The sequence below is a fragment of the Rhinopithecus roxellana genome, chromosome 9 (genome assembly GCF_007565055.1).
Source record: "Rhinopithecus roxellana isolate Shanxi Qingling chromosome 9, ASM756505v1, whole genome shotgun sequence".
In the NCBI taxonomy this organism is placed as follows: Eukaryota; Metazoa; Chordata; class Mammalia; order Primates; family Cercopithecidae; genus Rhinopithecus; species Rhinopithecus roxellana.
Window position 1 is genome coordinate 61,140,539 of NC_044557.1, and position 24,214 is coordinate 61,164,752.

Consider the following 24,214-nt stretch of genomic DNA (forward strand, 5'->3'; position numbering starts at 1 on the left):
CAAGATAGAATCCAGGTGCCTGCCCATCCCAGGCCTCCACTCAGGGTCAACAGTTGCTCTTCTGAGGGTCCGGGGGAACAGGGCCAGGTGGAGACTTTCAGAGAAAGTTTGCATACAAAAATATAACCTTCCCACAATACATAATTTAAAATATAGTAGCAAACCTTAAAATTAATTCAAGGAATGCTAAGATGTACTGATTTTTTTCCACCATGAGGACTTTGAAGTGTCTTTTCGAAATATCTAATTCTTTCTTTTAAAGGTCTGGGGCACATCTTAAGCATATTTCAGGGCTCCTCTTGGGTAAACGGTGATGAGTCAGAGAAAGAGGCAGGACCGATAACCAACACACCTGAGTTCCAACCCTGGTTCTGCATCTCAAGCAGCTCTGGGGCCTTGGGCAAGTCACTTAACCTTCCTGGCTCTCAGAAAAGTCATTCAGAAAATGGTGGTTCCTCAATAGGCAGCGGACAGAATCAAATGAAATGTCAAAGTGCTTTGTAAACTTAGAAACACTGTACAAACATAAAAGGAGGGCCCTGTCACTGGAGCATTCATTATGCAAGGGCCTGAAATACGGTATGGCACAAGATGGTGAAAGGTTTCATATCTCAAAAATACTCACAGATCTGTCCCTACTCCAAACCTCCTTACAATTAACACAAGCACTTCTTCTTGCCAGAAGCACAGGTCTGTTCCTTCCCGATGGTCTGATACCCACAATATCTGACCTTATTTGCAAATGCTGTGCAAATATATGGCAAAATGAAATTGCAAATCTGGTAATAAATGGAGGGATTTCATGAGGTCAGTGAAAGTGATGTTGGAGGCTGTGTTAATTCAGGCAGCTAAGCCACTGACCAAGAAGTATGGGCAGAGGTAGCCAATTCCCAAATAATGAAAGAAAAATAGGAAGGTTAGTGATGCTTCAAAAAAAGATTTTAATATCAAAGACTTAAAAGAAGCTCTTGCAGAAAATAATAAAAATTCAAAATACTTGAATTTTATAAAAAATTTTCTTTTGGGGATTGTGCTACAAAAGTTAAACGTGAAGAATTTGGTATAGACAATCATAGATTTGTTGGAAATTTTTCACATATAAAGTTTATTGTATTCATTCTTTAAGAATCAGCTGATAGTTGATATTACAACTTAAATTTTGTTCAACATAAAATAAGCTTATTTTATAGTTTTTAGTTTTATTTTCTAGGCAAAATCATAAACAAAACATTTGTTGTGCTTGTTTGTTTATTTTTTGCTTTTGGGTTTTGTTGTTGTTTTTGCTATTTACCACAATCTTTTTGGTCAATGTTTTAGGTGGAGTCACTTTCAAGTGACTTTTATTTCTTGTGATATGAACTAGTCTCAGATAATAAGGAATCTTTATAGTTATTTAAGTATTATTGCTGATTTTATTATTTCCCAGTACTCTTCAGTGGAAATGGTGTTGACAGTCTCCTCAAGCCCAAGAGAGGGAAAGGAATGAACTCCCAAGCCTTTTGGAAATGCAAAGATCCAAGAGCTGCTCTTTCAGAGAGAAAGCCAACATGGCTTGGAAACCATACAGTGAGAAATGAGCCCACTTTTCTAGAAAGGTCTGACGTTGGCATGCCAGGCCGGTGCAGGGTGTTCTGGGAGAGGAGCGTGGCAGAGACTGGACTGCCAGGGCCTCTGTACCCCACCGACCACTGGCTGGACTAGGCCGCTCCGACTTGCCAGGCAAAACGCACATCCCCGTCCTCTCCAATGGCTCCATTTCTCCCTCCCCAAAACTGAGGGGAATCAAACCTTAATTAAAAGAGTTGAAGTTTCAGGACGCCCTTGATAGAACCTTTACAGAGAACACAGACACTGTTGTCATTGCCCTTAGAAACAATAGGGCCCACCTTACCAGCAGGTTGCTCGAGGAATTCAACATGCCAAAGTCCTTTGTACTCTGTCCCTCCAGGACCTGGGCCACCATCCAGAGAAAACGTGCGGCTGGAAGATAAGATTGCATGATGCTGCTAGGCAGACCTGGGTTCAAATCATAATTCTGCCTCCTTACTTGTTGTGCAACCTCAGGTAAGTTACCCAAACTGTCTAAGCTTGTTTTCCCTTTTGTAAAATGGAAAAGGGTTCACTATAGGTCTACCTCATGGAGCTTGGGGTGTGCCCTAGGTCAGATACCTCAGAAGAAGATCCTGAGATGAGGATTCAAATGCATGGGGTTTATTTAGGACATGCTCCCACTAAGGGAGTCAGGGAAGTGGGCAGGGACCAAGTGAAACCAAGCACGATACAGCTTCCCAGTCTGATGCCACAGGGCACTCTGGAGGATGTTATTCCTCAGAGTTTGTCCTGACTTATGCGAGCGAGCTGGGCTTCCAAACTCCTGCACTGGTCACTTATTGGCTGAGGGCTAGGTGGACCCAGATACTCTGGCTGGCTGTACGGTGGGCAAAGAGGCCCAAGAAACGCTCAGGCAGAATCACAGGTGTGAACCATTAGGAGCGTTATTATGGTAAAAAAGACCCAAGGATCTGGGGAGAGCAGGAATGGTGTCTGCTACAGCACTGGTTAAATGACATAATGGTAAACCACCCAGCACAGTGCCTACTGCAGAGGAGGCATGGCACGTGAGCCATGTCAGCTCTTATTGCTGCTGGAATTATTAACAATATGATTGTCATCCTTCTAGGCCCTCTGCATCAGGGAATCTGTACTATGGGCCGCAGCCAGGGAGTTAGCATTCAAAGCCTCCACGTGGGTAGATCACACACTCTAATGGACAGCAAAGAAGGGGCACTAATATTTATTGAACGCTTACTGTTCAAATGTCAGGCACTGTGCTGAGCACTTTACAAGAGCTGTCTTATCTAATCCTTATAACAGGCCCATAAGATGGAATTGTTATTTTTATTTTTATAACTAAAGAAACTCATCCAGAAAATCAAAATAAATTGCCCATTGTCACACAGCTAAAAAGCAATACAGCCAGGATTCAAATGCAGTTATGTCTAGGTTCTAAAGCAACAGTCCTTCCACATAAGCTTCAGAGGCTGCCCCTAAAAGATGATATGGCACAGCCTGCCTGTTCCCTGCCCAGCATATTCTGAACAGCAATGTGCCTAGCTCCAATAACACACATATCAGCTTCCCTTGCAATTAAGGATGGCCAATAAAAGAAAGTAAAGTCATCTGGTGGGGCTCCTTTAAATAAAATGGATTCCATCAGGAGGCATTCTTTTTGTTCTTCCCCATCCTTCTCCTGCTTAGAAGACAGATGTGATGGCTGATGCACCAAAAGCCATCATGGGCCATGGAAGCCAGAGACCTATGGATGAGCTCTGAATTTATCTAAGACTTATTTATATGAAAGAAAACACACCTTTATATTACTTAAGCCGCTGTTATTTCTGGTTTCTGTTTCTAGCAGCTGGACCTAATCCTAACAGACACAGATCACGTGATATTTATGATCTCCTTTAAGGACTTTACTATCTTGAATCAAAGTAAATTACCCACTTGTCCCAGGCCCTCTGTCCTGGAAACATGTTGATGTATCTCCATGCTACAAAATTGAACCCATAAAGTCCCAACATGTTGCTTTGTAAACATCAACAGATAATAACAATAATAAATGATGAGTGGTCTGGGGTTTCAGAATTTCCAGGGCAGGTATGATTTCTTACCTTTTGAAACTGAAGAAACTGGGACACATGCTGAGAGACAAAGCCCTGATCTGACAGTGTTCTCTGAGACCCTGGAATTACTACCACTGGCACTTTGACATACATGCCTCCCCACACATTCCTCATAGGAGCTGCGCCTGGCTTCTCACCTGGGAAGCAATGGCATTTTGCTCTGTATCTTGAAGCCCTTTAAGTGTCCCACTAATCAGTGACTTTTCTAACTGCAGTCCCAGGAAACAGTGCATGGCTGAAAGCCTGACAAGGTCTTCAATCTATTTCCTGCCATTTTCAGGAAAAGCTGATGAGAAGCTTCAGTTGATAGCGGAATCTCCCAGTCTGGAGCACAGCAGAGGACTTACATAACCAGGGATGGTTTGTCAAAGCAAATTTCACATGCAACTGATCCCATCACCCTGGGACACCTGGCAGAATAAATAATCACCATACACATTTTGTTAGCTACGCCTCGTTAGAGATGGATTTTAGGAAGTGGCATCCTGAAGGCTGCTTATCTGTCAGTGCTCCTTTAAGCATGGTAAGCTTTCCAGATTGGCTTTTCTAGAAAATTAGACTGTTGCCATGGCCAGGTGCCACCTGTCAGGGTTACTGGCACTGTGGGAGCCAAAGGGAGGGATATGAAGGCCTGAGTTCACCTTCAGAAAAAGTGCTGGCAGAAAGCTGGGAAGACATTTCCTTGCAGAGTGAAAGCTTGATCAGAACTCTTGCCAAGAAGGCTTTTGACTTGAGCATCAAAGAATTCCAGCTTCAAGTCACTGTGTATTTCTACACCTTTCTCCCATGTCTCTCTTACCACACTTATTCTATCTTGAGTTGGATCCCACTGAATGGAATGTTGGATGGACTATGCCTACGATTCTGCCCTGTTTTCCATGTTTCTATGATTTCAAGGGATGTGGCCTGGCCACCATGGATGTTCCAATTGTATATGATGTTCCAATTGCATTGAATTCATGTACCTATTGTGAACCAGGTGCTGTATTTTGTCTGGGAAATAGAGGGCTCAGTGACCAGTCCCTGTCCTTGAGTGGTGGGATGCTAGGGACAATGGGGCCCCTAACAACATCCATTCACACAAAGGTCCCAGGGTGTGGTTTGGGGATTTTATTTTTAACCTAATGTGGCACCTAGCATATCATGGAGCCACAATCTGCATTCTTAATTTTAAAGCCTATATCTCTTTTATCTCTGTGTACTCCTTAGCATTTTTTCTGCTCTAATTCTTATATCTTATGCAGTCTTGTTTCCTAGGCCACACAAGCCTCAAGAAAAATAAAGCTCTGGGACTAATTAGTAAGTTGCTGGCTCTGGACTCCACCCAATTTTGTTAACAGGTTAACTACCCCTTACCTCACATTCATGTTACATACCCCACATCTACTTTGTGTCACATGAAAACCTCTGTAGGCCCTAAACCACTCCTATATCATGTCAACCGTATTTAAATACACCCACAGCCTTCATTTAAAGACACATAGGCAGATGGAGAGAGTCACAGAGTTCTATACATAGTTATCTATATTATATATTATTCTACATTGTTTTGCTATAAATGTTTGAAAGGATGTTCAATTTTCATACATTTGAGTGTTAAGAATAAATTATTTTATTTTTATGATCCAAACATTTCATATTTATCTATAGTATATGAGACCTATATGTAATCCATTATTACATGAATGGCCTAATGTTACATTTTGAAAACAATTATTCATTTATTAATTTTGGCTTTGAAATTTTCTTTATGTATTAATAGTTAATAAATATTTTTACAATACCTGAAAAGTTTATAGGTGTCTGATATGTTGACCTACAAATAAACAACTCTGTTCTTCTCCCTCTACTCCCAGAACTACCTCAGCCAATCCCAAATTCCCTTTGTAATGGATCCCAAAAACTTCCTGCTCCCATATCTTTGCAACCAGCTAGACATTGCTACTGGGTTCCTATTTCTGTTGCACTGGGTTCCATGGTTACCTGAGATGACCACACCTCCCAGTGAGCTCTTTATTCTCTTAAGGAGTAAGGCTCCCTCTTAAGGAGTTTCTGTCAAGTTTCCTAACCATTAGGCCACAAGATTACTCTTGTGGCTTCTCTATGTGCCATTTTACCCCCTTGCCATAGAACATGTGTCTCAAAAGGGACACCAGAACCTGACTCTCCCCTACATTGGGGTTAATTCCTGACTCCCTCAGGGCAGCCTTCACCTCCTCATCTTGCATCATAAGTCAAGCCGAGCATCTTGTGGTCTGACTCTAAATACCAATGCACTTATTCTCCAAAGAGTCTGGAATCTTACAAATCTGTCTTGGCATCCCAGAGTGACCCCATACTCACCTTCTGATAACACTTTACACCCTCCAAAGAATCTTTATGCAAGACAAAAGACCTTTGACTCAGAAAGATGTTCTCTCCTAAGGATATTTTGACTCCTAAGAATAATACCATTAAAACCAAAATTATGTCATCATGGACACATTTTTGTACTGAAAGGATTTTCTGGAGAAAACTCCATTAAAACCATTTGACTCCTTGATCAACCTTCTTAAAATAGCCTAGTTAAATCCTCTTTAATTTTTCCCATTTTCATTCATATTTTATTTCACAGAAGTTATTTGATTGGGATTTTAATTTTTTCCTATGTCAACTTTATATAAAGCTTTGACCCATTACTCAATTGGTTTGTTTATATCAAATATTATGGTTGTAACTTTTGCCCTTGAAAACTTACTATATAGACATTGTTCTACAAAGTTCAATATTCCCAAGTCAGACTGCACAAATTAGATTTTAACCACTAAAGGCTTTAAATTCTGTTGGTCATTTCTACCAGTGACATTCATTATGAACCATATAAAAAAGCTGAGAATGATGTCTCTTTCCCAGCAAAGCCACACACTCATGTCCTTAGTTAGATCTTCCAGAGCAGTCCTTTCATTTATGGCTGGATTGCAGTACAGTGAGTGAATAAGGCATGAGCTCTGGAATTGAACTGTCTGGGTTAAACGGGGCAAATATTTAATTTCTCAGTTTTCCCATTTGTGAACTGGGGTCATTATTAGTACCTAAACCACAGGGTTCTTGTGAGGATTAAAGCAGAATTCATACAAAGTGCTTCACATAGTACACTGCATGGAGAAACAATGTAAGATGTGATAGCTCTTATTACTCCAACCACCTTAAAAATTCTCTGTTATCTATTACTACAGTTAACAAACCAGCCCAAAACCTGATGGCTTAAAATAACAGCAATTTATCACTCAATAATATTTAATTGTATGGGTACAACACATTTTGCTTATCCATTCATCAGTTAATGGATATTTAGATTGTTTTCACCTTTTTGCTATAGTGAATAGTGCTTCTATGAACATTGCATACACGTATTTGAGTGCAAAAAAAATGAAGTAGTGATATATGCTACAACATGGATGAACATTGAAGACATTATGCTAAGTGAAGGAAGCCAGTCACAAAAGTGTCTCCATAGAGACAGGAAGGAGATGGGTGGTTGCCAGGAGTTACAGGGGGCGGGGAATGAGAAGTGACTGCTTAATGGGTACAGGGTTTGCTTCTGGAGTGATGAAAATGTTTTAGAACTAGAAAGTGGTGGTGGTTGCACATTATAAAGATACTGAATGCCATGAATTGTATACCTTAAAATCATGAATTTTCTGTTATGATGTATTTCATCTCAATTTTAAAAATCATCACAACAGCAATTTATTATTTCTTGTGACTCTGTAGCATAGCTGGGAGGCTCTGCTGGCTTCACCTAGGCTCCATTTAGCAGGACGGTTGACTGGGAGTGCGGGTTCTCTCTTTCGCTTGGTCTCTCATCCTCAAGGAGGCCAGCTGGAGCTTCAAGCAAATCTCCGTGAGCAACCACTTACCAAGTCTCTGCTTGGGTCTCATTAGCTGATGTCACATTGACCAAAACAGGACACATAGCTAAGCCCAGAGTCAGTGTGGGAGAAGACTACACAAGGGCATGATATCAGGAAGTATGATTCACTGGGAGCCATTATTGTGATAATCTCTACAAGCATCATTCTAATCATCTACCCCAACTTGACTTGGTCTGAAATGACTCTTACATTCTAACACAGAATAGAAAGCTTGGGCTGCATGGCTTTAGAAGAGTAAGATGCAAGTCTCAAATGTATTCAGAGTCCTCAGAATGAAAGGAAACTCGGCTTCTTTCGCATTCCTTTTTTTCCAGAGATCCCCCTGTATTTAAGTTCAATGTTTTTGATCAGAGACCTCTTGTTATGATCAATTTAATGTGAAACAGCTGAATGAAGGGCAGTGGCGATGCAACACGATGATCATCTTCACAGTGTCCAACTGTAAGTGCTCCGGAGTCACCACCCTGACATTCCTGGGGAGTCAGTCCTATCAGAAAGGGCTGGTGGCAGCTCTATTGGGAGGGGCTCCCACAGCCAGGGCTGCCTGGTAGACACAGTACCCACAATGCCCTTAAAGATAACTGTTGTTTATGGAAGACAGCCGCACCCACTACCTTACTTTAACCCTGCGAGTTGGTACTATCATGGTCCCCGTTTTGCAGATGAAGAACATGGTAGGACAGGAGATGCACTCCCCAAATGCACTTTCTGGAGGGAAGGACTTGCCTCCAGCTGTCAGCTCCTTCAGGGTATGCTTGCCGTAGAGAGCTGCTTTGCCCAAGGGCATCTCTTTCCTTTCCGGGTAGCCCAAGTGCAACAGCTAACAGTGGCAGGGGTACAAAACCCATGACAGAACACCTCTGTGGGCTGCGTATGCTCCAGAGCTCCCAATAGGGTTTGCTGATCAGCTTCTCCCTCTGCCCCATTCTACCCCCTCCCCCTACAGTTCACACATGTTGATCCATAACAAACACTTGCCACTTTCCAGTAAGTGAATCTGGGCAAGTTGCTTTGTCTTCCTGTATAAAGGGTGTGGTGGAGGCTGTCCTGCCCACTTCACAAAGTATCAACAAGATGTAGAAATGGTGGTGAGATTAACGCAAAATATGCTGACCCTAATATCTGCTCTTTGATCCACCAACATGTCAATATCCTTTCTTGGATTCTCAGATACGCTCACCCCTGGTTTCTTCAAATGGTGATAGCTATTGGTCACCATGTGCTACTCATTGTGGTGGTAGTATTACCATGCGCTAGTCACTGTGGTGATAGTACTACCGTGCGCCAGTCACTGTGGTGGTGACAGTATTACCGTGCGCCAGTCACTGTGGTGGTGACAGTATTACCGTGCGCCAGTCACTGTGGTGGTGACAGTATTACCGTGCGCCAGTCACTGTGGTGGTGACAGTATTACCGTGCGCCAGTCACTGTGGTGGTGATAGTATTACCGTGCGCCAGTCACTGTGGTGATAATATTACCATGCGCCAGTCACTGTGGTGGTGACAGTATTACCGTGCGCCAGTCACTGTGGTGGTGACAGTATTACCGTGCGCCAGTCACTGTGGTGGTGACAGTATTACCGTGCGCCAGTCACTGTGGTGGTGACAGTATTACCGTGCGCCAGTCACTGTGGTGGTGACAGTATTACCGTGCGCCAGTCACTGTGGTGGTGACAGTATTACCGTGCGCCAGTCACTGTGGTGGTGATAGTATTACCGTGCGCCAGTCACTGTGGTGATAATATTACCGTGCGCCAGTCACTGTGGTGGTGACAGTATTACCGTGCGCCAGTCACTGTGGTGGTGACAGTATTACCGTGCGCCAGTCACTGTGGTGGTGACAGTATTACCGTGCGCCAGTCACTGTGGTGGTGACAGTATTACCGTGCGCTAGTCACTGTGGTGATAATACACCGTGCACCAGTCACTGTGGTGGCGATAGTATTACCGTGCGCCAGTCACTGTGGTGGCGATAGTATTACCGTGCGCCAGTCACTGTGGTGGCGATAGTATTACCGTGCGCCAGTCACTGTGGTGGCGATAGTATTACCGTGCGCCAGTCACTGTGGTGGCGATAGTATTACCGTGCGCCAGTCACTGTGGTGGCGATAGTATTACCGTGCGCCAGTCACTGTGGTGGCGATAGTATTACCGTGCGCCAGTCACTGTGGTGGCGATAGTATTACCGTGCGCCAGTCACTGTGGTGGCGATAGTATTACCGTGCGGCAGTCACTGTGGTGGCGATAGTATTACCGTGCGGCAGTCACTGTGGTGGCGATAGTATTACCGTGCGCCAGTCACTGTGGTGGCGATAGTATTACCGTGCGCCAGTCACTGTGGTGGCGATAGTATTACCGTGCGCCAGTCACTGTGGTGGCGATAGTATTACCGTGCGCCAGTCACTGTGGTGGCGATAGTATTACCGTGCGCCAGTCACTGTGGTGGCGATAGTATTACCGTGCGCCAGTCACTGTGGTGGCGATAGTATTACCGTGCGCCAGTCACTGTGGTGGCGATAGTATTACCGTGCGCCAGTCACTGTGGTGGTGATAGTATTACCGTGCGCCAGTCACTGTGGTGGTGATAGTATTACCGTGAGCCAGTCACTGTGGTGGTGATAGTATTACCGTGCGCTAGTCACTGTGGTGATAGTATTACTCATAAAAATGCTATGAAATAGGCACTATCAGTGGTAGATTTGTTATTTTTCTATTCCACTGTTTTTAGAGACATTTAATCTAGTGAAATCTGTTAAGCAATTCTAGAAGTTTAGGTTTGCAATATTGGGAGTAGGACATGGGGAGAGCTGAACTGCACTGTGCATAGAGGGAGAAGAATTTGGCACGCTGAGAAATCTAGGAGGACAGGAGTAAAGAAAGATGAGGAGAAAGAACCGTGAATGAGATAATAAGCTGCTTGTTCAGTATCCCCAGATTGTCCATAAGGTATATTAAGCTTGCAAAGTGCTTGCTATGAGTGGGTTTTGTGGAAACCGAGGCAGGAGCTGAGTTTTGAGTATGGGCTGATGGAGGCAAAACAGGCCACAGCACCAATTGGTAGCTGGGACAGAGGACTCCACATGGGCATAAGCCCTATTTCTGGAGAAGGATTTGGGTTTCCCTAAACTATGGCCTGTAGGTCTGAGTCCAAGGCATTGCTTTCAAAATCACACAATATTTTGTGTGGCACGAGAGGTCCTGAGCCTTTGTCTGGGGTAGGTATGATTATGGCTGTATTAAAGATCAAGAAACTGGCCCTCAGAAAGGTCAAGCTATTTACCCAAAGTCATCAGCGGTCAGTGCTGGGGCCAAGATTAAAACCCGTATCTGTCTTGTTACAAAGCCGGTGTTCCTGTGGCTACCCCAAAACCATCATTTTCACTTCTCTGCCACCACCACCACTCTGCCCCAAGCCCACCATACTCTGCCATTCTCACACAGCCAAGCATGGTTTTCCTGCCAGGTCCCAGCACAGACCAAAAGGTGGAGCCACCAGCCCGCAAGAGACTGTCACTGGGGTACGGAGGCAGGAAGGCCAAGAAGACAAGTGCCACGGCACCTCCTGCGGCTTCACCATTCACCTCCACTTCTAGCCAGTCGCTTGCCCTCCCCACCTACAGCCACATGCCTCCCACGCAAGCAGGCAGGAAATCCCCCGGGAAAAGAGGCAGGTGGAAAGGGTGGCACCTTCTTTCACAGGCAAAGGGAGCTCATGGTGGGCACCCGGGATGCACTGCAGCAGGAACCCTTTAACAATGGAACCGAGAGCAAGGGCTCCATGGTGGGCCAGACTCCCAAACAGAAGACGGAGAGCCCAGGCGCTGCCAAGACCACACGCCACAAGAGGGACCACTCTCCACCACTTCCTCTCAAATAAACAGCAGCGCAGCACTGCCCAGGGCCAGGGCCACAGCACAAGGGCTGCCAAAGTTTCTATTAGGAAGCCCCCCTTCTCTGTGCTGAAAATACAGCTTTCGGAGTTTATTCTGGGTTGAGACCCCTGCATCATCTTGGGAGCCGGTTTCAAACTGACTTTTCCTTCATTTAGATTCTCGAGGGATAAAGAACTTCCTCACTACCCACTCCCCCAGCACACACCCTTCGCCAAATAACCAAACAAAACTCCTAGTTGTTTAAAGTGGTTTTACTTTTTGTTTTGGATTTTTTTTTTTCTTTTTCTTTTCTGTGCTATGGAAATCAGAGAACAAATCGCTCCTCTAGGTAGGGCTGGAGACTGGAGTGCTCCATTGTTTACAGGTGTGTATGTGGTTGGGGTGAGAGGCGGGAGGCCCTCACAGTGCCCCTCCTGCATGGCAGGAAACAGGACACAAACGCCCTAGCCGTGGGGCCGGCTGAGCCCCCTCAACCAGCTGAAGGGGCCTATAGGAGTTTCCTGTAATGCTGCCTGTTGGTTCTCCAGCTAACTCCCAGCAGTAGGAGGAAGAGGAAAAGGAGGGGGGGAGAAAAAGGGGGAGGGGGAGACTCCCCTGTTGAAGGCGTCAGTCCAGAGTCCTGGGCTGCCCCGGCTGGCCTCACATTCTCTTTGAGCATCACTTCGTCACCCCGTCCTCCCACAGCTGGCTGGAATACAGAACTAGGCTTGACCACAGATGAGGGAAACAGAGGCACTCAAAGGGCTGAGATAACTGTGCACAGTCCCCTGGGTCTCTGCCTTGGGACAGGAAAAGTCTCCCTTTTCTGGGGGGTCTCTGTTTCCTTCTGCTCTTCACCTCATCCTCAGAGCAAAGCTTTCCCTCTTCCTTTCTCCCTCTGCCCCAAGGCTGGGCACCCACTCTGGACTCCTTTGATTGCTAAACGAGGAAACTCTTTTCTGCTTGGACCCAGGCTCCCCGCTTGGACTTGGGGGTGGAATCATCTGGACACCCACTTCTCCCAACCTGATTAACCCATTTATGTCCCACCATGAGGGCTTTCCTTTTCTGTTATCCCACATCAAAGTCTGGACACCCCAAGCCCCTACATTTTGAGCAATGCATCTAAAATTCTCTTAATTCCCTTGTACCCATCTCCTCTGTCACCACAGTCCAGCCCAACCCAGAGGGACGTGCACCGAACCACCATCACCAAGCACAGTCCATCTCTTTCTCTGATTCATGTTCTTGGAATGTGTTTGTGTGGAGCATTTCCCAATAACAATCTTTTCCCCAGTGTTATACATTCATTCTAGTTCTGTCCTGCTCTGTCCAGAGGTGAACCCTGCCATCTCTCTGAGCCTCGGACACTTCACCTATATGGCCAGTCTTACATCCATCCCTCATATGGCACCATCCAGGGCTGGAAGATACCCCTGCACCTGTGTGTCCCTCTGCCACCCATGTTCACGAGGCATATCTTGTGATGGGTTATCCCCAGGGGAACAGAGCCATTATGCAGAGAGTGAAAAACTCCCAAGCCTCCCTCAAATATGAACCCTGTGGTTCCCAGGAAAATCTCATCCCTGATTCTTGAGGTGCCAGCCTGTATCACTGGACCCTGTGCCTCTGCCCCTGAGGAAGCCCCTTCATCTGTCACTAGTGGCCGTTAGCCTCACTTTTTGGACTTTGCAGCCTCACATGCCCACAGACAGCAACCACTATCTGGATTATCTGTAGCCAAGAGGCACGTCAGAAATACAGAGGCAAAATACCAAAACCTTAAGAAAAGTATAATAGTAATTAAACAAGGTTTGATGCCTTGAGAGTTGAAAGCATATGTATGTCACATTGAAGCTGCAACCAAATTTCTATCATACAAAGACTGTGCTACTGTGTAAAAAGGCAGGGTAGGGAGTTGCTGATGCTCGATGCCTGACCCTGGCCCGGATCCTCATAAATCAGTGTTTTTGATTCCTATCCCTCCCACTTCCTTATTAACAAAGATGACCTGGGAATGGAGTGCTTCTTCAGTGGGCATCTATTGTTTTGGCCTGCCCAGCATCCATCCCCCATTCCTCTGGTACTAGCACCATGATTTATTTTCATTTGGAAAAAAAAGCATCCCTTTCCTATTGTCCGTTCTTGTAGCTCGGGTGGGGCTGACCCCTTTCCTGGCTCCAGGGCTGGGCAGTGACCCAGTTCTTAGCAATTGACTCAAGTGTTTATAATGACCTAATAAGCTAAGAGTCAATCTCAGGATTTTTTTTTTTTTTTCTTTGTTACTGGCAAGGAAGAAATTCTTGCATGCTTTATTAGGGTTACTGAAAGGGTAAGCTTTGCAGGCCTAGAGCATCGAGAAGCCATCTTGCCACAGGGAGGAAAGTGTCTGCCCCTGGATCAAGTCATATCTGAAACCCAGACTGCCCCTGGACTTTTCAGTTCTATACATAATTTGAGCCTTGCTTTTTTATAACTTCCATCTAACTCCAAACTTTTATTCCTCTTTTACAGATTAAAAAAAACACTTAGAGAAGCTAAGTAACCTTCCAGGTTCCAGGTACCTTCCAGGTACGCTAGCTAGTAGCTCTCAGAGTTTTGATAGGAACACAGTCCAACTCTTTTTTTTTTTTTTTTGAGATGGAGTCTCAGTCTGTCGCCCCGGCTGGAGTGCAGTGGTGTAATCTCGGCTCACTGCAACCTCCGCCTCCTGGGTTCAAGCAATTCTCCTGACTCAGCCTCCTGAGTAGCTGGGATTACAGGCACCTGCCACTACACCCAGCTAAATATTTTTGTATTTTCAGTACAGACGGGGTTTCACCGTGTTAGCCAGGCTGATCTCAAACTTCTGACCTCATGATTTGCCCACCTCGGTCTCCCAGAATGCTGGGATTACAGGTGTGAACCACCACACCCGGCCTGATTCCAAGTCTTCGTTGTCATACTCTACAACCTTCCATTATATTCCTTCCCTTCACTCTATGCTCCAGACCCAACTCTAGTAAACATTTAACAGACAACCATTCTGGAACACGTGTTGTTGCCATCAGGTACCCAAAGCCAGTGACTCCAGCCAGGCTTACTTTTACCACCGTCCATATCCACTGTGCTTTCTTGGTTCCAACTGGAGTTTCAGTTTGGGTTGTGAAGGCCAGGGCTTTTGAACACAGACTTCAAGCCAGCTACAAGGTGAGCATGTTCTGCAATCTGCATTTTACCATTTTTCTTTAGCCAAGAAATTCACATCATTTTCCACCAATTGCATGTTGACCCAGAAGCTACTGGAGCACTCAGGGAATAAGAACTACCCATGGATGACTGTTTGGCAGAACTGCCTCTTTCAAAGCTGGCTTGGGGCACCATGGTTCCAGCTCAACTAGGGCCGAGGAGCATTTAAAAATACCGAACAAAGTGAGGTGAGACTTCAAAACCCTTACATCCAACACCAATTAGAACAATCCCATGAAAAGAGAGCCTGAGAAATGCACGGGCCATACCATGTTGGGAATGACTCTCCCTGTTTTCCCCTAGCCCGCAACTAAGAAGAGGCTGAGATGAATAAGGTAAGCTTTTCTGGGAGGATAATATAACAAAAGTCCAACAACAAAAAGAACGGCCTTCCACATGGTGATCTTTAGCAAAGTTACTGGGCTATGGGGAAAGTTCTCCATCTGGAAGTCTAGAGCAATCACTATTTGGGGGATTTTTGGTTTCAAATGATAACTACTCCTAGCCAAATTGTTATAGAATCAACACACAATCATCAGCAAAGTACGGGCTTATGTTTAATCTGCTCACAGGATTACTCTAGAAACTGGGGCCAGATTGAGAAGACTGTCTTTAATCAGAGGCCAAACTAAAGTTTTGGCTGCTGCTGTAGCATTTTGCATTATTCAGATGCCTCAAATGTAACTGTTGAAATAAATGTTCATGCTTAATTAGAATGCAAGGTGACACCACTTGATTTTCATGCTGCTTAGATCCACAGGAAATCCATCAAAAAAGTCAACCATATATGGTAAAGCTACCAGGGCTGATACTTAAATTCATAGCTGGTTCACATCTCTTGCCAAAGCACCAAATACTTTTTCTAGGAGGCCAACAATATAGATTTAACACCTAAAAATAATTTTCTTGACCAAAAGTAGCCTCCAAATCATTGAGAAATATTAATGTATGTATTTTATTTGGAAAGAAATAACAGAAAATATAAAATTAATCCCATTGATTAAAAAGAATTTAAAGTGCTTCCACTGAATCATGAGTAGGACAAAGAAACTCACAAAATCTTCCAAGAAGAATTTGCTGTATTGCCCTATGACCACTTGGTCATATGCTGGCTTTTGTTAAATTTTTGTTTCATGTTTTCATTGAACTGTTCATATATATACACATATATATACATATCTATATTTTAATCTATCTATCTATCTATCTATCTATCTATCTATCTATCTATCTATCTTTACTCTTCCCATTTAGATGAAACAGTAAGTGCAAGCCTGTATTCTACAGGTCCTTTGACCCTATGGTACCTAACTCATGCCTGAGATCACAGAAGGTACTAAACAAGCAAGCTGTCTGAATTGATGAATAAATGTTGACTATTCTCCCTTCTCCAAGGTATTCTAGCAATGGTGGTCATGGAGTCTGATCAGTCCCTGGCCTTAGAATTGTGTGGCGAGTGCCTATATAACAGCAATGCTCCTTCTTCCTTGCAGTTCCCGGGGAAATAGTCCTGGTCAGCCCAAGCCAGTCATGGCAGTAACGGTTCCCTTTGCCAGCAATTTGTCTAAGGGTGAAGACTCATTTCTGCCCAAAAAGATATAAAGTCCATTGGGAGGCTTCAGGAAGTATTTTCCTCCCCAGTAAAAGAGATAGGGTTCTAGGGGAGAAGTCCTTGTTTGCTTCCTTTCCTAACTTTCCTGTTTTAAACACTGTATCTGGGGATACGATGCCTGGAACAGAAGCAGTCATCTCAGGGCCATGGGACAGTTTTGAAGACAAAAAGTCTTTGCCAAATCCAAAGATGTTGGAGAGGAAGGACCGGAAGGATGGAAAGAATCTGGGAGCTTGATAAGTTAGCAGCTAAAACTAAGCATAGGATCACCTACCTCCAGATTCCTTACTACAAAAATAGCATCTGTCCTTATTTCTGGGCCTAAGCCAGGGTTTCTGTTACTTGCAACTGAAAGCATTCTAACTGACTCATATCACCCATGTTAAAAACAGGAGTAATTGTGTCTCCCCTCTTCTAGGAGGGGGTTGTGTCTTCTCTCTTCTAGGTATGTTATAATTGAGAGAACAGAGGTTCGGGAGCCAAACAGATGCCAGTCAGACAGAGTTCTGGCTGAGTAACCCTGAGCAAGTTTCTTAATTTTCAAAGCTTCAGTGTAATTAACTATAAAATGTAGGTAACAATGAAGACTTCATAAGCTTGCTATTGTAAAAAAATAAAATAATGACTGTATAAAAGTCACTTAAGCATGCAGTAGGTGCTCAATGTTAACTCCTTACTTTTTTACTTTCCATATAATCCCTGTGTGGAGTAGAAGGGTCAAATTTTGTGAAGGGGAAAGCACACTCCCATGGTATTATCAAGAAACCTTGATTTGATTTTTCATCATCTTTCTTATTCCAAGACAAGACAAATGATAGGGATTGCTGTCCATATGGGAGGCTGGAGCTCAAAGAACAGCTTCTAATCAGCAGGCCTGCCTACGTGGCCTGTATACAGACAAATCCCTCATTTAGGAGCTGTTCTTGCCTTTTGTTGAGCCTGATGCTATCTGTGACTCAGCCTGATCAAACCATCTGCTTAATGCCTCTATTCAGAAAGGCCCCCACCTGCTGGGCTGCTTTGGGCCAGGAGGGTCTCTATTTCCCACAACCTGCCCACAGCTGGGAGCCTTTAAAATGTGGACCCAACTACCTCAGTGGGCAGTGATCCCTGAGTGAGTGTGCATCATGCCCCGGCAGCCTCAGGAAGGTGTGGGCCTGAGGACAAGCAGCAGGCAGGCAAAGCTGGCTTGCTGGCCACTCTCATGGCCTCCTGGACACACACCTAGATACGGCCCCCACACACGTGTGCATGCATGCACACACACACACACACTTCCCATACTTTCCTCCCTGGTGATTAGGCACAGTGATCGTCAACCCCTGGAGAGCTGAGAACCTATCTATAGTCACACACTGTCCTTCCTCCTTCCTGAAGGCATGAGGACGATGTTAGCCTAACTCACAAACTCATACTGTAAACCCCCACCAGAGAGGCAGTGCAGAATAATGGTTAAGAGCCTCTACCCCTAGCTCCAGAAATTACAACTTATGTAACCTTGGCAAGTCACCTAAACCCTCTTGGGCTCTTTTATCTCATCTGGAAAATGAGTATGAAAATAGATTTGTTGTGATAATGTGTATAATGTGCTTAGCACTGTCCTCAGCATGTGGTACCCACTCAATAAAATGTACTCTGCCAGGCCGCTTGTATATTAGGAAGGGATCATCTCCTCCTGCCAAAGGACAATCCCAAGGCATGGCCCACCCAACCTGCCATCTTAATTGGCTATGGCTCATAAGATCAACATTTGCACTAGTCCAAAATATTTGTCAGATACTTCCTATGTGTGGGCATTTGGGATCCAGCAGCAAGGATCTTTGAGAGATTACAGTCTAAGGGAAGAAACAAACCCAGGGACAAAATCATAGTCATGAATTGTAAATCCTATCAAGGAAAAGAGGGAGCTGTGAGAAGGAGTACAAAGCGAGCAGCAGGAGTGGGAGTATCATTTTACTGAAAGTCAGATAAGACCTCCTGCTGAGAGAATGGCATGTAAGCTTGTAGGGACTCAGTGTCCCTCACATAAATGCTAGAAGGAAAATATATTGTCCTCGGGCCAGAGGTGGCACTAGTAGCAAGACAGGTTCTCACAGCACAAGATGAAGAGATCTCCTGGTATGGTGGGACCCCACCAACTTTGCTTCCTTAGGGACAATCTGCCCTGTAATTATAACCACCTCCAGAATGTGCCTGGGCTCAAATGCCTCACCTTGCACCCCTGTCCCCCTCTAAGTGCCCTGGATTGTCTCATAAATGATCTAGTCCCACAGCACTTAGCAAATCAGCACTGGGGTTTGATGACCATATTTTCCACATAGTCTTGGAATTCAGGCTACTTAGTATTGAAGCTCAACGTAATTTTCCCCTAGATTTACTCACACTGTTCCACTCTGCAGGTTAAACTCCTGTCCAGGTTGCTTTTCAGTGAAACCACTTTTAGAGATTGTTCTACCCCAATTTTCTGGAGTCATTTAAATAAATTCAAGGGACCTCTTAGAAGATCGCAGATTATATATATATATATACATATCTACGTATAAAGACAGAGAAAGATCCCTGGGAAAGTCATTGTCCAGGATCACATTGGCTTTGCTTTTTCTTGTTTTCAATTACAGACTCATGTGCTGTGGAACATTACTAAAGCACAGTGTACATGGTACACTTCCAACATTTTTCATTTGCTTTCCTGCTGTCTTCCATTTCCCTACTTGATTTCCAATATGACAGTGGTTTGGTGCCACTGTGTTTTTTGCCCAAAGCTTTGTGCAGGTAATAGCTTCCCTCTCCCATCTCTTTTAATCCATTTCTATTAGGTTCATGCTTCTCCTTCACTTGAAGTTACTCCCAATCTCTGCTCCTGGGCTCTTCTAACCTCTTTGTAGTTGGTCACTGATGCCTTCATCAATTTCTAAGAATCATTCATTTGCATTCATTCAGTGCTTAATGAGCACCTACTATGTGTAGGCCACTGGGCTGTGGGAATACAAAAATGATTACCACATACTGTTTGTTATTCTTCTGTGATCTAAGGATCACATAGTCTCTGGTGGGAGCAGGCAGGTAAACAGGTAAGTACAAGTCGTTACATTAGTTACTGTAGATTGAAGAGTGGACAGAATATTGTGGAAATAAAGAAAAGGGAAGGATTAATTTAGCCTTGAAAGATTAAAAATAACATCACAGAACAAGCATATCTGAGCTGTATGTGAAAGGGCTTTCTTGCTGAGCAAACAGCTTGTATAAATACGAGTGTTCAGAGAATCAGAAATGGTTCATACTGGCTAGAGCACAGTACAGGGTGGCAAGGGGAGCTAGTCAGAGACAAAGATGAGAGGAATTTGGTAAAGGTTGGTTAGGGCCAAAATACAGGTCAACTGAACAGCTGACTGGAACTGACTGTAAATATTAAATAAATAAAAATCCACACGCTTGTAGTGACAGTAAAGAAATCACGCCCTTTTTGAGACCACTGGAGGTTATTATTATACCAACTTCCGATGCTGAAAATTGGTGATTAAAGGGAAGGAATTAAGTCTTTACACTGCCTTTTTAGGAGAAAATGTAGTCCCTTGCCAGATGATGAGGGAAAGACCTCCCTTATACCAGAATACCAGCTAAAGCATGTAATAAGAATGACAGGATTATAAAATCACCATTTTGCAACTGACAGTGAAATATCTGACTTGGGCAAAAACCCTCAATGGCTGCTAAAACCTTCGGATGAAAAGTTTTAGGAAACATAATATTCTCCCAGTAACAGAGAACCATCTAGAAATTACCCACTAACTGGAAAGGGAAAATGCATCTTTACAAAAGAGAGACATGGTGATCACCATCTTAACCAAAAGATCAAACTAATGTCACAAACGTGGGACAGCCTCTCACTGTGCACCTTCTGATGTGACACATATGAAGTACGCAGCTTCACTTAGGTAGTATCTTAGGTAGTTTCAACGGCACCTTTAGTTTAAAAAAAGAAAAAAAGGAGATAGAGGGAAAAGTTAAAACCAAGAAGCAGCAATTGGACAAATCTAGAGTATGGGGCATCCTACAAGACAACTGCCCTAACATCTTCAGAAAGTCAACGTTACAAGTGGGAAAATTTTAAAAGGTGAGGGGGGGGGGGATTATCTTGATTTTAAAAAGACTAAAGAGATGCAATGGTCAAATGGAATGCCTGAATATTATTAAATCCTGATTGTAAAACTAACACGGTAAGATAACCTTGGGAACAATAGACACATTTAAAGACATTTAAATATGGACCGGATACTAGATGGTATTTGGGAACCAATTTCTAGTCTTATAATGATCTTGTGATTATGTGGGAAGGTATCTTTTTTTTTTTTTTTTTTTTTTTTGAGACAGAGTCTCACTCTGTCACCCAGGCTGGAGTGCAGTGGCACAATCTCAGCCCACTGCAACCTCTGCCTCTCAGGTTCAAGTGATTCTCCTGCCTCAGCCTCCCAAGTAGCTAGGATTACAGGCGTCTGCCACCACGCCCAGCTAGTATCCTTATTTTTAATGAGATGCACGCTGAGTATTTAGGGATGAAGCATCATGCAACTAATTCAAATGATTCAGCAAAATATATATACACACATATAAATAGACAAACTATGTCTGAAAGTTCACAATCACTGAACTTAAGTTGTAGGTATACAGCTGGTCATTGTACTTTTCTGAATATTTGGAAGTTTTCATCATAAGGAAGTTTGAAAGAAACAAAAGGAAAGGGCACATAATGGAGGGCTTGTTATGAGCTCCTTGGGATTCTGGATCCTACTGCTGAAGGTTTCAACCAGTGGTTGACATGATCAAATTTACATTTTAGAAAGCTCATTGATGTATTGCATTTATTCACCCACATCAAATGTTGAGTGAACCCTGAGGTAAGTGCTGTGGGAGATACGAAAACCAAAAAGGCATCATCTGGCCAGAAAAGCATTTACCATGTAATAGAGGAAATGAGACACAAAACACTAAGCACAAGGTAAAGCTTTCTTGTCACAAGGGGTAACTGGGAGACCTGGGGGGAAAAGGCAGATGCATGGTGCCTCCAGCTGTTATCTGGTGTTCGACGTCCACAAAATTATCTCAGAAAGCATAAAACTACAGGTGATTGAAAATCACCTGTCAGCTCTAGCCCCTTGAACTTTCCTTATTTCTAGATGGCAGAACTCTAATCCCATGAGAGATACTGGAAAATGCAAGCTGTCCTTGAGGTAGGGTGTAGGAATGTGACCCATTTCTGGCCCAAGGGACCTGTCTTAGGTCTCCTGAAATCCACCAGGGACTACTGACAAAGATCTTCTTTCCTGATAAAAACAGAGACATGTAAGAAGGCCCCCTCCTCCTCCTTTCTTCCCACCTCTGAGTGCAGCTGGGTGAGGTTGTGATGCTTGCAGCTGGGGAATCGTGAGGGGAAAGCCAAGGGAAAGAAAGAAAAGATGGCAGACTCAGATCCCTAATATCATTAAGCCACTGAAGCCTACAACCTGACAACCTCCCATTACCAGACTTCTTCTTATAGAAGCAAAATTTCCCCTTTCCAACTCATTTATATGCAGTTGTTGATATATATGGCCCAAAACCACACTCAGTCCTCAGCAGCAAGCATACTAGGTCTAGAGCCAATCCTAACCTTTGAACAATGCAGTTGAAGGAAGACTCACCCACCACTGAGTCAAGTCGGTCCTGCTCCTAGTTATGACCATACACGCTGTAGTTAGGGATGGTAAAGAAGTTTCACATTCGTATGCCAACTCAGATTAATTGGCAGCAACTGGATAATCTGCTGTGCAGAAAGTTAAATACAGTTAAATACAGGTTCTGTGGAAAGAAGTGTCTAGATTCATAGTGCCAGACATCTGCCCTGGGCCACATGCTTACCGTCCCACGGATGGATGGAATTTGGAATCAGAAGACCCAAGTTTGTAAGTCCTGGCTCTACTACTTTTGTGATTTTGGTCATTTAACCTCTTTGAGCCTTCTTAAGGGATAGTTGTTATAATCAAGATAATATAAGTGAATGTGCTTTGTTAACCATGAAGTGTCACACAGATGGTAGTTACTTTGTCTTATATTTGTCAAACCTCAGCTGAGGACCAGGTTGACAGGACAGAGGCTCGAGCCCTGGATGGCCAGTAGCTGAACACCTGACAGGAGGGTCTAAGTCTAGAGTTTCAGGTGAAAGTGAATGAGCAGTAGTGAGTTGTGACCCTAAACAGTGAAAGATAGTTGGAGAAGATTCCAAAAGAAGAAGTGAAGACACTAAGGGCAAATAAAGATAGAAACCATGGACTGGATAGCCTATACTCCACTTTTTTATTGTCCCAACACCTGAGGGATATGACCCTACCCATCAGTTACAGTGGCTCCCCGTGACTGAGGACTTCTCTGAACCTTCAGGGGGCAAGCAAATTTGCCAAATTTCCCTCCCTAGGTGGTTCTAACATGCCTCCCTAGGGCAGTGTGTCTCCTTCCTCTGTTGCAAACCACTATAGTAGACTAGAATAAAGAAGCCCAAAGTGCAAGAAGAAATAGACAGTCCAAAGCGGGTAGAGATCTTTGGTAAGCTCAGGGTGGCAGGACCATTTTATTTTTCTCTCCCCACTCACCTATGGCCTAGCACAAACCTACCACATTTCCAAAAAAGCCCAGGAGGTAACAGTTAAAAAATCAGAAGAGGCCTTTTTGTAATAAAAGTCAACACTAAAAGCGGGGCCAAGGGCTCTTAAGATAACTAGAATGACCCAAGAGGCTCTCCCTCTCCAGGTTATGGAAGGTCTGAGTCCCTTGTGAAGTCTTACCTAAAGGCCAAAGGTGAGGGAGGCTTCCTTTAGCCCCCTCTTCAACCCACATGGACCTAAAGCATTCACCAGCCCCAGGAAAATGGAAAAAAGAAGACTATCAATCTCTTGATGGTGAAAAAGTGAAAGCTAAGAAGAGATTGAAACCTATGGTGGGTGGGTGGCGGGGTGGGGTGCAGGTGGGGGAAGAAAAATTCAAAGTTGCATTTGTCCACAGCTATATCTCCAATGTCTACACCAAGGATTGGTTCATTTAAGAGGCAATGAATGAATGAGCTGATGGAGAAGTAGTACATCCCAGATTGAATGGGTTGTCCAAGGAACTGAAGAGAGGTGTTTGAGAGGCTCTGCACCCACAGGGAAGCAAGTGCGTAAACGGAATTGAACTGGGCAGACAGCTCCTCCCAATTCATAATCAAAGCAGACTGAGTGAATCCTGAGAGGAAGATCAGGCCTGGAGAGGCTGTTCTCCATCCCTTCTGCATTCCACATATTAGAAAAACTCCAGGGGTTTAAATTTTGTTTAACATGCAAAATTAGGAGATTCTACATAAAGATACTATTGATAAACTGAAGATTATTCCTACTCGAGTCAAGTGCTATGTGTGTGCATTCTTGAACCAGACTGCCTGAATTTAAAGCCTGGCTCATTCATTACCAGCATGATCCTGAACAATTTACTCAACCTCTTTTTACTCCATTTCCTCAACCCATCCCCTCATTAAGAGATAATTATCACTTGTCATAAAGACTCAATATATTAACCCTTGTATAACACCTGCAATAGTGCCTGGCACATGATATGCCTCAATACAATTAACTACCATAACGTGAGGCACATATGTGTCAGAAGAATACAAGTTACGATGTTGTTAGGGGTTAAATTGCCCCTGCCCTCACACCAAATTCGTATGTTGAAATTGTAATCCCCAATACCTCATAATGTAGGTGAATTTAGAGACAGGGTCTTTAAAGGGTAAAGTTAAATGAGGTCATTAGAGGGACCCCAGTTCAAGATGACTAGTATCCTTATAAGATATTAGGACACACACACACAGGAGACCAGGTGAAGACAGAAAAGAAAGCT

General features: G+C 43.9%; 1 protein-coding gene and 1 long non-coding RNA gene across 2 annotated transcripts in view; both read right to left on the reverse strand.

Annotated features, from left to right (window-relative positions):
* Window positions 1-24,214, reverse strand: part of LOC115899642 — a 475,756-nt gene that overhangs the window by 291,490 nt on the left and 160,052 nt on the right. The window lies entirely within an intron of this gene.
* TSPYL5 (TSPY like 5) overlaps window positions 1,730-24,214 on the reverse strand; it is a 28,096-nt gene continuing 5,611 nt past the window's right edge. The window contains exons 2-3 of the mRNA XM_030937694.1: window positions 1,892-1,980; window positions 1,730-1,788 (exon numbers count right to left, since the gene is read on the reverse strand). The gene's annotated coding sequence lies outside the window, so the exon portion shown is untranslated. The remainder of the gene's footprint in view (window positions 1,789-1,891; window positions 1,981-24,214) is intronic.